The sequence below is a fragment of the Phalacrocorax carbo genome, chromosome 1 (assembly GCF_963921805.1).
Source record: "Phalacrocorax carbo chromosome 1, bPhaCar2.1, whole genome shotgun sequence".
Taxonomy (NCBI): domain Eukaryota; kingdom Metazoa; phylum Chordata; class Aves; order Suliformes; family Phalacrocoracidae; genus Phalacrocorax; species Phalacrocorax carbo.
In genome coordinates, this window is record NC_087513.1 from 131363147 (window position 1) to 131377935 (window position 14789).

The 14789-nt window shown below is 40.9% G+C and overlaps 1 protein-coding gene across 6 annotated transcripts in view; it reads right to left on the reverse strand.

Moving 5' to 3' along the window:
- The window catches only part of CNKSR2 (connector enhancer of kinase suppressor of Ras 2), a 225188-nt gene that overhangs the window by 129710 nt on the left and 80689 nt on the right, over nucleotides 1-14789 (reverse strand). The gene's annotated exons all lie outside the window — the stretch shown is intronic.

Below are 14789 nucleotides of genomic sequence, written 5' to 3' on the forward strand. Positions count from 1 at the left end.
TTAAACCTGTTATCCTTGGCAGCCTCTTCGCAGCAAGATAGAAATAAAAAAGATTCTAAAAAGGCTGGGATTGTTAAACAGGTTCTGTGTATCTCCTCACCTCTCACTCCCTGAGCACGCTCTTCTCAGAAGCTGTGATTTTCTCCTATCATTCTCTCATATTTCTGTAAGCAAGTCATTTTTGAGAATTTCAGTGTTTTCTGTGAAGTCCCCTTTCAGCAACTAAAACTGATTTCTCGGTTCAGGTTTCCAAATGCGTGTTTTGTCAGCAAATTCAGGGATTAGGACATTCTTCTGGTCCCAAAATTGTGGGTACCTCCAAAACCAATTAAGAACCAGCTTAACTGCTCTCAAATTCAAAAGATGAAAGCTAACCAGTCTCCTTAAATGAATGCTACACAACTGCACACAACTGCTGCACTAACCACTCTTCCAAGATAGCAAAGCATACTTCTTAAAGTAAGTAATATCTACAACAAGGCTATGGAAAATTAATATAAAACTGGATATAACCTCCTTGCCAGATAACCATTATAATTCCAAATGCCAAACTACAAATATTGTATGTAAAAAGGAAAGTAAAAAAACTTGTGTTAAAAGCAAAAAAGAAAAATGCGATGACAGTGAAATCTTAATCCTGTTACAGATCATTACATTGGGATTTTTGCCTCTTTAAATTATTTACAAACAGTTGGAAGCTTAGGTTTGTGTACAGATGGCTTATTTTATGGAACAATAATGTTTCAGAATGAATAAACAAATCAGAATCAAATGGAAAATACAACAAAATTTATATTACCAACATGACCTTCTTCCAAAGATATTACCTTCAAGCATAGACACACGCACACACCACACACCCCTTCTGCTTTATCTCTGTTTCATGATGCAGAATCATTACCGAAAAAAGAAAGTAAAGAAATATATAAAATGAAGTTAAGAATGCTTTGTGCTTTATCTGATTTAGGAACAAATGAAAAAGTGAACTTTACTGTAAAAAAAATTGGTTTTTATGTCTTTTTGGATACATAAAAATTGATTTGAGCTGACATTTTAAAGAGGTAAAAATGATACAAAATTCCGTAATTAAAATGAAAGCTTAGATTTCCTGTTTGTTTGGGGTTTTAATACAATGCTGGCATGTTATCTGTATTTTTCTCTCTCCTGTAACTTCACTGACAATTATTGAAAAATTACTTTTATAAAATTACAGAAAATTCAACTCTCTACATGCAAAGTAAAGAGACCTACATTGTAAATCATACTCCCATGATGAAAACTCAATTTTTCATGTATCTTTAGACTTGTATTCATCCACCTATTCTTCCTATTATTGCCTTCTAAAACTACTAAATTTATGGGGTCCTTAGGAGTTTCAGAGAAACTTCTATTTACAATGAATTAATGTATGACTTTTTTGGCTCCTATTTCCAACTGTTGCATCGCAGAGAGATGCCAAAACGCCCAGAAAAGGAGTGTGCCTGCCACCTAACACAAGGTATGCCATTTCAAGTTCACAGACGTGGCTCCTCAGTAAAAACTGCCTTGACAGATGATGCAGAAAGGAGAGGAGTGAGGCAAGTCCAGGATGTGCCACGGAACAGAAGCCTAAGCTGAGATGCATTAAATAGCTCCCTGGAGCAGCTGCTCTCCCTCTGCCTCTCTGTGAGAGGGGTACAGACAGTCTATACAGTAAGCCTTTGGGGATCTGCATTCCAATATGGTTATATTGGTTGCAAACTTAAAACAAGGTGGTGTGAATATCCCCCAAGAGGAGCTCTGGGAATACTGGAAGCCAAATTCACCAAGTTACTATGATAAAAAATCTGCCCTATGCTGCTATGCATTTCTAAAAGATTATTGACTTTCAGGTCTTGCGGCTTTCTTTCCATCTTAGATATTCATACCACCATCCAACAGCACAACATCGTACCCATTTTAAGCACAATAAATTAACTGCAGCAAAGTCCCTAGAGAAGACCCTATGATTAGAGGATGCTCTTTCAGATTAAGGCTTCAAATTCTATGACCTTTCCAAAATGTAAACACTCATTCAACATGTGGGGATGTATATATAACTGTCTTATTAGAAAAATTATATTTAGGGGCAAAACTCTACTGCATTATTACAAAATCCTGTCCACTTCGTGAGTACCCAGATCTGACCAGGGTGAAGACAAAAGTGGAAGACAGAGAACCTTTAAAGCTCCATTAAACATTTATTACCATGTATTAGTATCAGAGGTGACTACAAACAGCAAAAGAAAATGGAAGGTGCAGAAAAGTGAAAACAAAAGTTCTTGAATTACTTCTCTCATTTTTCTGACCAACAGAATTAGCTCTTTTGCTTCTAATAGAGCACTAGTGGACCTGGGTGATTCAGTAAGACAACATGCCATAAACTAACTGCACCCATAAAGAAAACTTCTCAAGAAAGAGTCACTCTGGATAATTAAAGGGACATAATCGCAACATCATCTACTTAGTAATTATGGAATAGTTCTGTCCAGCAAACTCATTTTGTTAAAACATGTTTCACTTTGCTTGTGAGAACTGTCCTTTCCTTTGGAGGGGAAAGGATGTTTGCTGTAGGATGATTTTGGATTTAGGGCTTACTGCTATTGCATAGCAAACTGGCATATGCACATTGCCTAGACTTCCAAGGAATGACTAGCTAATTTGTTTTTAATTAAACGGTTCATCTAATTTCAGAATACTATGCATTTTATTTCAGTTTTCTAGTTCCAGCATAATTTCAAGACCTTGGGAACAAAAAGCAATTTTTTTTAGAAGATGGGTCTGGGTTCTGCTCAACCATCCACAACTTTCAGCAGCTACAAGAAAATATCTAACAACTCATGTAGTTTTCTCCTGAAAGTATAAGAAGCCTGTTTGTGTTAGAATAGTTTCAGACCTTACAAGCCTCCCTTATCCATTATATATTTAAATAATTTTGATGAAATACTCCTTGGTTAAAGAGTTGGACTGTAAGCAGGATCAATTGATTCTGTGATTCTGTGATTCAAGTGTCTATTGGACTCGTGTTAAAGGCAAATTTTCATGAACTCTGAGCTTGCCCAGAGCCAGGACAGGAAGGAGCCCACTCTTACACAGCAGGTATCCTCTCCCCACAGCAAAGACAGGACAGACCGGCTGATGCTAGGAACATGTCCAGAGGCTGACACAGCCAAAATAATATATTTTTCCTTGCCTTTACTCTCAGAAACACCTCGTTCACAGTTTGTGCACTGTTTTCTTTGTGTGTGTCTGTGGAGGACAGGAGAAGGAGGAGGAAGGAAATTCAGCCCCAGGAACAAACTAGAGCTTGGATGGCTCTGGGACATGTTCATAGGGTACAGCTGTGTCAGTTTACAACAGAGTTTAACCAGTGGCTCTGAATGTAGTTACCCTCCAGTTCCTGCCCAGGTTACTGCTCTTGACTTCATCGACCAAGCCAATCAGCATAACTCAGCATACAGGCAAAACAGCCTTTTCACCAGGAGTATGCTTCCTCCCCATTAGGCCTCTTTAAGGAAAAAGACCCCAGACCTATTCAGTGAATCGGGACCTTCAATGGTAAAGGTGCTGCTGCATGGCACAAGAACAACGTTAATTTAATGGAGGCGACATGCTATTGTATTTAGAAAGTTCCCAAGTAAACCACCTTTGACTTCTTTATGCCCCTCTTCCAAAACAGTTCACACTGTGGCTCATAAGGTTCATTCCATATTAATTCAGGCAACAACCCTGCCTAAATCTAGAGTTATGATTGATGCTGCTTTACTTCTAGCTTGACTAAATTTTCCCTAAGCTCCCCAGACTGCAGATTTCCCAGTTTGGAAAGATTTTCTTTCCAAAGGATGGCAATTTTCCCAGACTGGAGCTTTCACCTTGGCAGATGCAAAGCCAAAGTGACAAATTATGTAGATGCAAGAAATACGGGGGCGTTATTATCACAATTATTATTATTTATTAACAAAAAGTTTTAAAATTATTATTTTGACAAAGTAATGGATTGACATAATATTGTGCATGTAGGCTACTTAATTAATTTGAGTGGAAGAAAAGCACACAGACAGTGCACTTTTGCTACTCATTTTGTTCCAAACAATTAATGAACGTGTTATTTTTCAGCATAATTATTCAGCACAAGGTGCATCACAGACTTGTATTTTAGTTTCACTAAAACCAGATGACAGTACCACTCACCTTTTCTCTCAAATAGAAGTTACCTTTTCTAACTTTGTAAAACTACATTTCTGTTTATGAAAACACTGTTAATGGGATCAGGATCCTTTATCTTTTTGTACCTGTTGGTTGCCCGCTGCAATGCAGTACTAGCTACAGTAAGACACACAGGAAGATGAGCATCCAACTGCTCCTACAAAAATCAGCAAGCATTAAAAATGCCTGGCCTTTCTCAAGCTGCACTCAGCTTTCAGTGTGCAAGATATCTGAACAAAGGAAAAGGATTTGGCCATGCTAAAAAAAAAAAGCAAGTTACAAAAGACTAACTGAGAGAAAACAAATGATTACATTTTCTCCTTTTGTCACACAGTCCTTGTTCTTACTATAAACCTTACAGCGATGACTTCAGTTCTCTTTTGCAGTAACTCATCACTGCACCTTAGTAATAAATTCTCCTCTCTATTCAGTGACAAACTTATAATTGCAGATTGAAGCTACACCAGTCTTTACGTGCAAAGCTAGATGATTCAAAGGAGGATGAAAAGTATCACTCTACAGCATCTAGTTGTTTGGTTGAAATTCAAGGAGAAACACTTTCATTCAATAGGCAACTAGTTTATGCCCCAGAGCATGAAGAATGGAAGATAATACTTAGTTTCTACCTGTATTTTTGGACTGTACTGTAACAATATCTAATAGTTTTCCAATATTGCTCCTTATTTCAGCCAGGGGGATGAGGATCTAAAGGTGACTAAATTAGATTTGCATATGTTCTGATTCTCTGGTGCTACTTCCATTTGTGCTGAGAAAACGCCTGTCTTCTGCAGCAGAGTGGAAGTACTTAGGGACACAGATAGCTTCAGGGGCCTCCACAAGCCATGGCCTTTCCTCAAACTGTTTATCTGTTATATGTTCCATTCAGGCAGCTCAGGGTCACAAAGCATTTCTGGTCAAGCAAACAGGCTTGTGTCTGTTCCCATCCTTAATTTTATCCAGGGTAGTGAGCAATCTTAAATCTATCTTGGCAAGTATTTGCAATACTGAAGCATCCTGGCTTGAACTCATTTCCAGGGCTGAGGGCAAAAAAAGCACCAGCCTCCCCATCAACTCTCTCGCCTATGTTATTTGGATGAGGGATATGGCACCAATAAGACACACAGACATTCAGGGCTACAGGCAAGAAAAAAATGTCTTGGCAATGTTAAGTTTAATCTGTTTGGGGAAAAAAAAAAAAAAAAAAGCTCAGTTAGTTACAACTGACCGAGACAAAGCATCTTGCTACATGAGCATTCAGGATAAAGTCCTGAGTGTAGGGGTAATGGTTTTAAACCAAAGGAGGGTAGATTTAGACTGGATATAAGGAAGACATTTTTTACAGTGAGGTTGGTGAAGTGCTGGAACAGGTTGCCCAGAGAGGTAGTGAAGGCCCCATCCCTAGAAACATTCAAGGTCTGGTTGGACGGGGCTCCGAGCAACCTGATCTAGTTGAAGATGGAGTTGGACTAGATGACTTCTAAAGGTCCTTTCCAACCCAAAGCATTCTATGATTCCATGATTCCATGAGTGCAAGTCTAACTAGTTAGCTTAAGGCGAACCAAATAATTATTAAACGATTAATTTTAGTCCAAACACTTATTGTACTGTAGGGAATACATCAGTAACTCTGGCAATCTTAGAACCATCTGGACCCAGACTTGCATTTGTAGACACATGAAATTTAAACAGTGACCTAAATTTTATTTTGGATACAAAAAGAGGCTTCTATTAGAGTGAAGTTTGCTGGGCCCAGGTTGCAAGGTATAGACTCTTGTAAGAAAGCAGGCGGTTACTTTTTCTTTATTTTTCTTTAATAGGACTATAAAAATGATACCTTTGTCAATGCATTTTTAGCCAACCATAGTTCTACAACAAATATTCAGATATAGTGGGCAGGAATGAATTATCGTCACTGTGGTTTCTGCAATGCTCTTAGCAAAAAGAGAACATTCTGATCCATTACTTGTTCTTTTCCTTTTCAATGTAGTAACTCTTTTTAAATTTAAATAGCTCATTTGTTTTTCAGAAACTTCTGAATATTAATTTCACTCTGCACTACCACTTTCTATGGTTTTACAACTTAATAAAACTTTTTTTTTTCCCAGGAAAAGCAGTGTAATCTTAAGAAAGTGAAATTCTTTAGGAAAACTTTTTTTTTTTTAATAGAATTAAACAAAAAAGATAAATCAGTTAAAACTTATTATTAATCATGACTGGAGCCCAGCTTCTACTTTCTATAATTAGTCCTTCTTGCTTTGCTCTCACTTTAATATTCTACTGCTTCACATGGTTTAATCTGAACTAGATATTTCCATCATACACAGCCCTGAACAGCTGAATGGAATCAATGAATTTCAAAGATTTTAAAGCTCCATTCAGGCTTTCACAGCAATTAACTTATAACTCCCTAAATAAGCAGAACCGATACCCTTTTAAGCTGAGCAGTCTTCCATACATTTTATGATCTCAAGTTAAATCAATATAAAGGTTCTAAATATAAACTAGTAAGAGCATACTAAATTCCAGTTTTGAAGCAAACACCACACCTCTGGCTTATCCTTTCACATTTAGGTCCACTGTATTTTAAAACCTGATCTTCTTAAGTTAATATTTTCTATTGCCATCTACTTCTGTTGGTATTATTTTCTGGTGATATTTACTTTCTGGTTCTAGTAATAGATTATTAGAATTATCATTCTTTAATTATTTATTTATTACATTGCTTACTGAGCAAAAGACAACCTGGGAAAGGCATATTGAGAAATGAAGTGGCAGAAATATGAAGCATTTCTCTGTATTCATGAATATTTCAGAAGCATCAACATTTTAATGAGCAAAACCCCACATATTATTCCTGTGTGGTTTTATCCTTCTTATTCCACAGAAACCAAGTGTTTCTGTGAATGAATTCACAGCAAAAAAAAACTTTTAAGAAATATAGTTATCTTTAAAATTACTGTTTCAACACACCTGCAATTCTAGGGCAGGAAATTATAGGAGATGTTTTTTCCCAGACACACTTTGCAACTCCACTCAGGAGAAATAAACAAGTTGAAGTAGGTAATTTCTTCTTAAAGCTTCATCAGTTTTCCATAAGGCCTTTTTCCTTTGGATACTTTTTATGTGTTTAGTTGAATAACACAGATTAATTTACTACTTAACCTAATATTGTGAGTGACAACCAAAATGTTTTTCTATAGCATTTGAAATGTGAATTGCTTGGAGTAAACAAAAATCTTTCTTTCTTGAATATAAGCTGAAACTATACAGCTCTGTCTCCAGAGTACCCTTTCTTAAATGTATCAGTGATATCAAAAAAGCTAACATTAGAATAAGTTTATTGACATTAAGACAGACTATCTATGGACAAGGTAATTCAGCAGTCTTCACACGAACACCCACACTGCCATCTCTGAAAGAAAGAGGGCATTCATTTGCTTTTCAAAAGAAATTACTGTCACAAGAATATGAGCACAATAAGTATTTTTTGGCCCTAACTAATTAAAACAGAAAAATTAGTACTTTAACTGAGGATCTTGCCTTTGGTGAGGGATGTTGCCTACCCCACCATGCTTTAGAGGAAAGCATGAAGACTCAGTGATGGGTTAACTTTGGAGGCATCCAGATATGCACTTCAGTAGCAGCAGAGTGGTTTCAAATACCCTGCCTGTGCTCACACACCCTCTGGCCCCCCGGTTTGGCACAAAGTAGGCTTGCTCCAGGGGGAGTGGGGCAGCAACCCCACAGGAGATGTGTGGTTACAGAGCTCCAGCCCCTGAACCACAGCACACAAGTCCACAATAACACTTTGAGCCACGTGAACAATGGAGATGATCAACCCAGAACACAGGTTCAACTTGAAGTAAACCACTGGACCACTGATAGGTAATACAGGCAAAAAATCAACTGCTCCTAAGGTGATAAGATTCTTGGTATCCTAAAGAGTAGTAGTACATAACTGTGTGTGCTGGTTTTGGCTGTACAGAGTTAATTTTCTTCACAGGAGCTAGTACGGGGCTGTGTTTTGGATTTGTGCTGAAAACAGTATTGATAACACAGGGATGTCTTTGTTATTGCTGAGCAGTGCTTACACAGAGTCAAGGCGTTTTATGCTTCCCACCCCAGCAGTGAGTGGGCTGGGGGTGCACAAGATGTTGGGAGGGGACACAGCCAGGACAGCTGACCCCAACTGGCCAAAGGGATACTCCACACCATATGGCATCATTCTCAGCAATATACTAGGGGGAAGGTTAGCTGGGGGGCGCTGCTTGGAGGTCTGGCTGGGCATCAGGTAGTTGGTGGTGAGCAATTGTTTTCATTTGCATCAGTTGTCTTTCTTGGGTTTTATTCCTCTCTGTTATTTTCCTTTTCATTATATTATTATTGTTGCTGTTTATTATTATTGTTGCTTATTATTATTAATATTATTATTCAATTATTAAACTGTCTTTATCTCAACCCGTGAGTTTTCTCACTTGTACTCTTCCAATTCTCTTCCTCCCGTCTTGCTGGGGGAGGAGTGAGCGAGCGGCTGTGTGGCTCTTTGCTGCCAGCTGGGGTTAAACCACAACACTGTCATTTAATTTATTTTCATTTCTGTAGCTGTAGTTCTTTTTTACTTACATAAGTTCTTTTAAATTTTTATTTCAATCTTTAGTGGGAACAATAGCTTGTAACAAGGATTTCCTTAGGCTAATTGCATGAATTGCTGATTAGTTGTAAATCATTGCCTTTCACTTTTGTGAGGAACCTTGTTGCCTTGTGTCATGAAGAGAACGTGGTATGTGAAATTATACGGGGCGAGCCCACAGTGAACATGGCCATATGTTGGTACCTGATCATTCAAAGGCAGGTGGATATGATGCTGGTCAAACACCACTTCTCCTACATCCAGGAGCTTGCACAGTTCACACATGGGAAATGTACTCAGAAAATGGACTTGCAATAGCTTCGTCTTTGAATTTAAGAAGAGAGGATTTACTTTCTCTGTATATAATATCTGTGTGCATACCCTCTCCTCCCAATCTTTCCTAGTTCTCCCAGCATTTCTCATTTCTTCGCCTTTCCAAAGCTTATTTCTATTCTTTCTATATCAGAGAACCTTCTTTTTAATGATCACCTCTAAATTCACTGGATGTATAGCCTATAACAGAAGATTTAAATTCTTAATCCCCCTCTAGAATATCTTCAATCTAGTTTGTATTCGTGTATTCAAATATTGTTTCTCATAAGGTATCTATCAACCTCTCTTTGACATACAAAAAAACACCATGTACTCTCTCAAGATCTTGACGTCAGTGGGCTGTTCCCCCATTATTTTAATCTACCTGTTAGATTGCTCCTCCTCAGATTTTCTAATTGGCTAAAGCCACACCACCTTTCATTGTCTTCCAAGGAGAAGGGTTGGAGGGAACTGTGACTGCTTTCAATTCCAATTCTATCATCAACCTTTCCAGCTGTACTTGTAAAATACTCCCTTTCAAATTCAAAATATGATTGAAAATCCCATCTTTTAATTACTCAGTCACAGATTTATCTCTTTCCTTGATTGCTTTTGGCCAGCTTTTGCCCCATGAAATCCAATCCATCAGCTAAAATGCAACATGGTCAGAAATGACCCAAGTTACATGTAATATATATAGTTATTTTTAATCCTAGCCTTCAGTAAAACATTCAATGCTCTGTTCATGCTTTCTTGCAAGCTTGAGCACTAATTGTAAAAGCTAAGCTCTCCACAATAATTCATATGTCCATCTGTCACCACAATAAAGTTACTGCAGATGAAAGAAATAAGCCTACGTGAGTCGGAATGATGTAAGACAATATAACTTTTGAAACCTGTCTCAAATTTGTGTACTCACATATCATATATGAATCCCTCTCAGTTTCCTCAAAGTTTTCTGTTGAAGACTACATTACCTGATGCTTCATCAGCTCTAAACACTGCCAGGTCCCTTTACAATTATAGAATCGTAGAAGCATAGAATGGTTTGGGTTGGAAGGGACCTTAAAGATCATCTAGTTCCAACCCCTCTACCATCAGCATGGACACCTTCCACTAGGCCAGGTTGCTCAAAGCCCCATCCAACCTGGCCTTGAACACTTCCAGGGGTCATCCACAACTCTGGGCAACCTGTTCCAATGCCTCACCACCCTCAGAGTGAAAAATTTCTTCCTTATATCTAATCTAAACCGTCCCTCTTTCAGTTTAAAGCCATTAACCCTTGTCCTATCACTACATGCCCTTGTAAAAAGTCCCTCTCCTGCTTTCTTGTAGGGCCCTTTCAGGTACTGGAAGGCTGCTGTAAGGTCTCCCTAGAGCCATCTCTTCTCCAGGCTCAACACCACAATTCTTTCAGCCTGTCTTCATAGGAGAGGTGGAGAGGTGCTCCAGCCCTCTGATCATTTTTGTGGCCCTCCTCTGGACCCACCCCAAGAAGTCCATGTCCTTCTTACGTTGGGGGTCCCAGAGCTGGATGCAGCACTCCAGGTGGGGTCTCATGAGAGCAGAGTAGAAGCGGAAAAACACCTCCCTCGACCTGCTGGCCACGCTTCTTTTGATGCAGCCCAGGATATGGCTGGCTTTCTGGGCTGCAAGCACACATTGCCAGGTCATGCTGAGCTTCTCATCAACCAACAGCCCCAAGTCCTTCTCCTCAGGGCTGCTCTCAATCCATTCTCTGTCCAGCCTGTATTTGTGCTTGAGATTGCCCCAACCCATGTGCAGGACCTTGCACTTGGCCTTGTTGAACTTCATTAGGTTCGCACAGGGCAACCTCTCAAGCCTGTCAAGGTCCCTCTGGATGGGATCCCTTCCCTCCAGTGTGTCAACCACAGCACACAGCTTGGTGTCATCAGCAAACTTGCTGAGGGTGCACTCAATCCCACTGTCCATGTCTCCAACAAAGATGTTAAACAGCACTGGTCCCAATACCGACCCCTGAGGAACACTACTTCCCACTGGTCTCCATTTGGACATCAAGCCATTGACTGCAACTGTTTGAGTGCAGCCATCCAGCCAATTCCTTATGCACTGAGTGGCCCAACCATCAAATCCATGTCTCCAATTTAGAGACAAGAATGTCATGAGGAACAGCGTCAAATGCTTTGACAAGTCCAGGTAGATGACGTCAGTTGCTCTTCTCTTACCCATCAACACTGTAATCACCTCATAGAAAGCCACCAAATTTGTCAGGCATGATTTGCCATTAGTGAAGCCATGCTGGCTGTCACCAATCACCTCCTTATTTTCCATGTGCCTTAGCATAGTTTCCAGGAGGATTTGCTCTATGATCTTGCCAAGCACAGAGGTGAGACTGATGCCTGTAGTTCCTTGGGTCTTCCTTTCTTTCCCTTTTTAAAAATGGGGGTTATGCTTCCCCTTTCCCAGTCAGTGGGAGCTTCACCAGGCTACCGCGACTTCTCAGATATGATGGATAGTGGCTTAGGAACTTCTTCTGCCAGTTCCCTCAGGACATGCAGATGCATCTCATGAAGTCCCATGGACTTGTGCATCTTCAGGTTCCTTAGATGGTCTCAAACCTGATCTTCTCCATCTGGACGATAACTTCTTGGTTATGGCCAGTGGAAGCAAGGTCAGGCGACACAGGAGGACTAAAGGGATGCTGTTTGTCACTGTAAGGAGGAAATTCGTGTGGCCAAAGCTCAGAGTTGAAGCTGGCCAGTACTGTGAGGGACAATAAAAACGGCTTTTTAAAATATGTTAATGGCAAAAGGCAGGCCAGAAATAACATTGGTCTGTTACTTGATAAGAATGGTCACCTCGCAAACAGGGACATAAACAAAGCAGAGATGTTTAATGCTTTCTTTTCCTTGGTCTTCAACACCAATGGGCTACAGAACCATGGCTGTGGGAATCATGAACTCCCAATCAACCCTGAACTTGTGTGGGACTTGCTGCTCCAGCTGGATCCCTATAAGTCTGTCCTGGTTTCAGCTGTGATAGAGTTAATTTTCTTCATAGTAGCTAGTATGGGGCTATGTTTTGGATTTGTGCTGAAAACAGTGTTGATAATGTGGAGATGTTTTGGTTGTTGCTAAGTAGTGCTTACACTACTAAGTCAAGGATGCTTTCAGCTCCCCATGCTCTGCCAGGTGCACAAGTTGAGAGGGCACACAGCTGGGACAGCTGACCCCAACTGTCCAAAGGGATATTCCATACCATATGTCATCATGCTCAGTATATAAAGCTGGGGGAAGAAGAAGGAAGGGAGGGATGTTCAGAGTGATGGCATCTGTCTTGCCAAGTAACCGTTATGCATGATGGAGCCCTGCTTCCCTGGAGATGGCCAAACACCTGCCTGCCGATGTTAAACTGTTATATCAACCCACGAGTTTTCTCACTTTTACTCTTCTGATTCTTCCCCCATCCCACCAGGGGGAGAATGAGAAAGTTGTTGTGTGGTGTTTAGCTGCTGACTGCGGCTAAACCACGACAAAGTCAATGGGGCCTGATGAGACTCATCTGAGGGTACTTAAAGAGCTGGCTGATGTCATAGCGAGACCTCTCAATGATTTTTCAATGCTCTTGGGAATCTGGAGAGGTCCCAGTTGACTGGAAGCTGGCAAATGTTGTCCCAAGCTTCAAGACAGGCAACAGGGATGATCCCAGTAACTACAGGCCTCTCAGTCTTACTTCTGTGCCTCACAAAATTATGGACAAGATTATTCTGGGATTTAGTGAAAAATACCTGAAAGACAGCACAGTCATTGGTCCCAGCCAGCACGGGTTCATGAGGGCAAAGTCTTGCTTAACAAACTTAATTTCTCTTAATTTCCTTCTATGACAAGGTTACCCAGGTAGTTAACCAAGGGAAGCCAGACAATGTAAACTTTTTGGATTTCTGTAAAGCTTTTGATACTGTCTCTCACAGTATTGAGTACTGTCTCTCCTGGAGAAAATGTCCAGCATACAGCTGGATAAACACATAATGTAATGGGTGAGCAACTGGCTGACAGGTCGGGCTCAAAGGGTCACAGTCAATGGGGTTACATTGGGCTGGCGGCCAGTCACTGGCGGGGTTCCACAGGGATCCATCTTAGGGCCGGTGCTCTTTAATGTCTTCATGAATGACTTGGATGCAGGACTGGAAGGAATACTAATTAAGTTTGCTGATAACACAAAATTGGGAGGAGCTGTTGACACTCTTGAGGGCAGAGAGGCCCTACAGAGGGATCTGGACGAATCAGAGAGCTGGGCAATCACCAACTGTATGAAGTTTAACAAGGACAAGTGCCGGACTTTGCACCTGGGGTACGGCAACCCTGGATGTACATACAGACTGGGGAACAAAAGGCTGGAGAGCAGCCTCGCAGAAAGGGGTCAGAAGTTCTGGTCGATAGAAAGACGAACATGAGCCAACACTGTGCTCTGGCAGCCAAGGGCCAACCATGTCCTGGGGTGTATCAAGCCCTGCATTGCAGCTGGTCAAGGGGAGTGATTGTCCTGCTCTGCTCTGTGCTGGTGTGGCCTCACCTTGAGTGCTGCGTGCAGTTTTGGGTGCCACAGTACATTAAGGATACAAAGCTACTAGAGAGTGTCCAGAGGAGGGCAACAAAGTTGGTGAAGGGTTTAGAGGGGAAACTGTATGAGGAGCGGCTCAGGTAACTTGGTTTGTTCAGGCTGGAGAAGAGGAGACTGAGGGGAGACCTCATCGTGGTCTACAGCTTCCTCACAAGGGGAGGAGGAGGGGCAGACACTGATCTCTTCTCTCTGGTGATCAACGATAGGGACCGGGGGAATGGCAGGAAGATGTGCCAGGGGAGGTTTAGGTTGGATATTAGGAAAAGGTTCTTCACCCAGAGGGTGGTGGAGCACTAGAACAGGCTCCCCAGGGAGGCAGTCACAGCACCAAGCCTGACGATATTCACAAAGCACTTGGACAACACCCTCAGAGACATGGTATGAATTTTGGGGTTGTCCTGTGCAGGGACAGGGGTTGGAACTCGATGATCTTTGCAGGTCCCTTCCAACTCAGGACATTCTCTGATTCTATGATTCTCTTATAGCGGGCAGTTCTTCATTCTCCCAGTTCTTGCCTTTGCCTTCTGCAACTTGGTGGTGCAGCTCCAGCAATTGCCAGTGAAGACTGAGGCCAAAAAAGTTGTTGAGTACCTCAGCCTTCTCCATATCTCAGGTAACCAGGTCTCCCATTTCCTTCCAGAGAGGGCCCCTAGTCTTCATCACCACTGTACTTATAGAAGCTTTTCTTGTTGCCCTTGACATCCCTGGCCAGATTTAGTTCTATCAGGGCTTTAGCTTTCCTAACCAGATCCCTGGCTGCTTGAGATCTTTTTTGCTAATTTTTAAAAGATATATACTGTATATCGCAGATGTCAGAATGCTTGGCTCTGACAGCAGAAAACAAGCATGTACTGAAAGCTAGGCTATATATAATGATTTCAAACTTATAGCACTTCAACTTTTGCCAAGATTATGCAATTAAAAACTTCATTACTTAAATACTTGCAGAGATCAGCCTAGCAAGGATGAAGTCAGCCTCACTAAAATTGCTAATTCTTTGTGCCCCACAGGGGAAAAACGT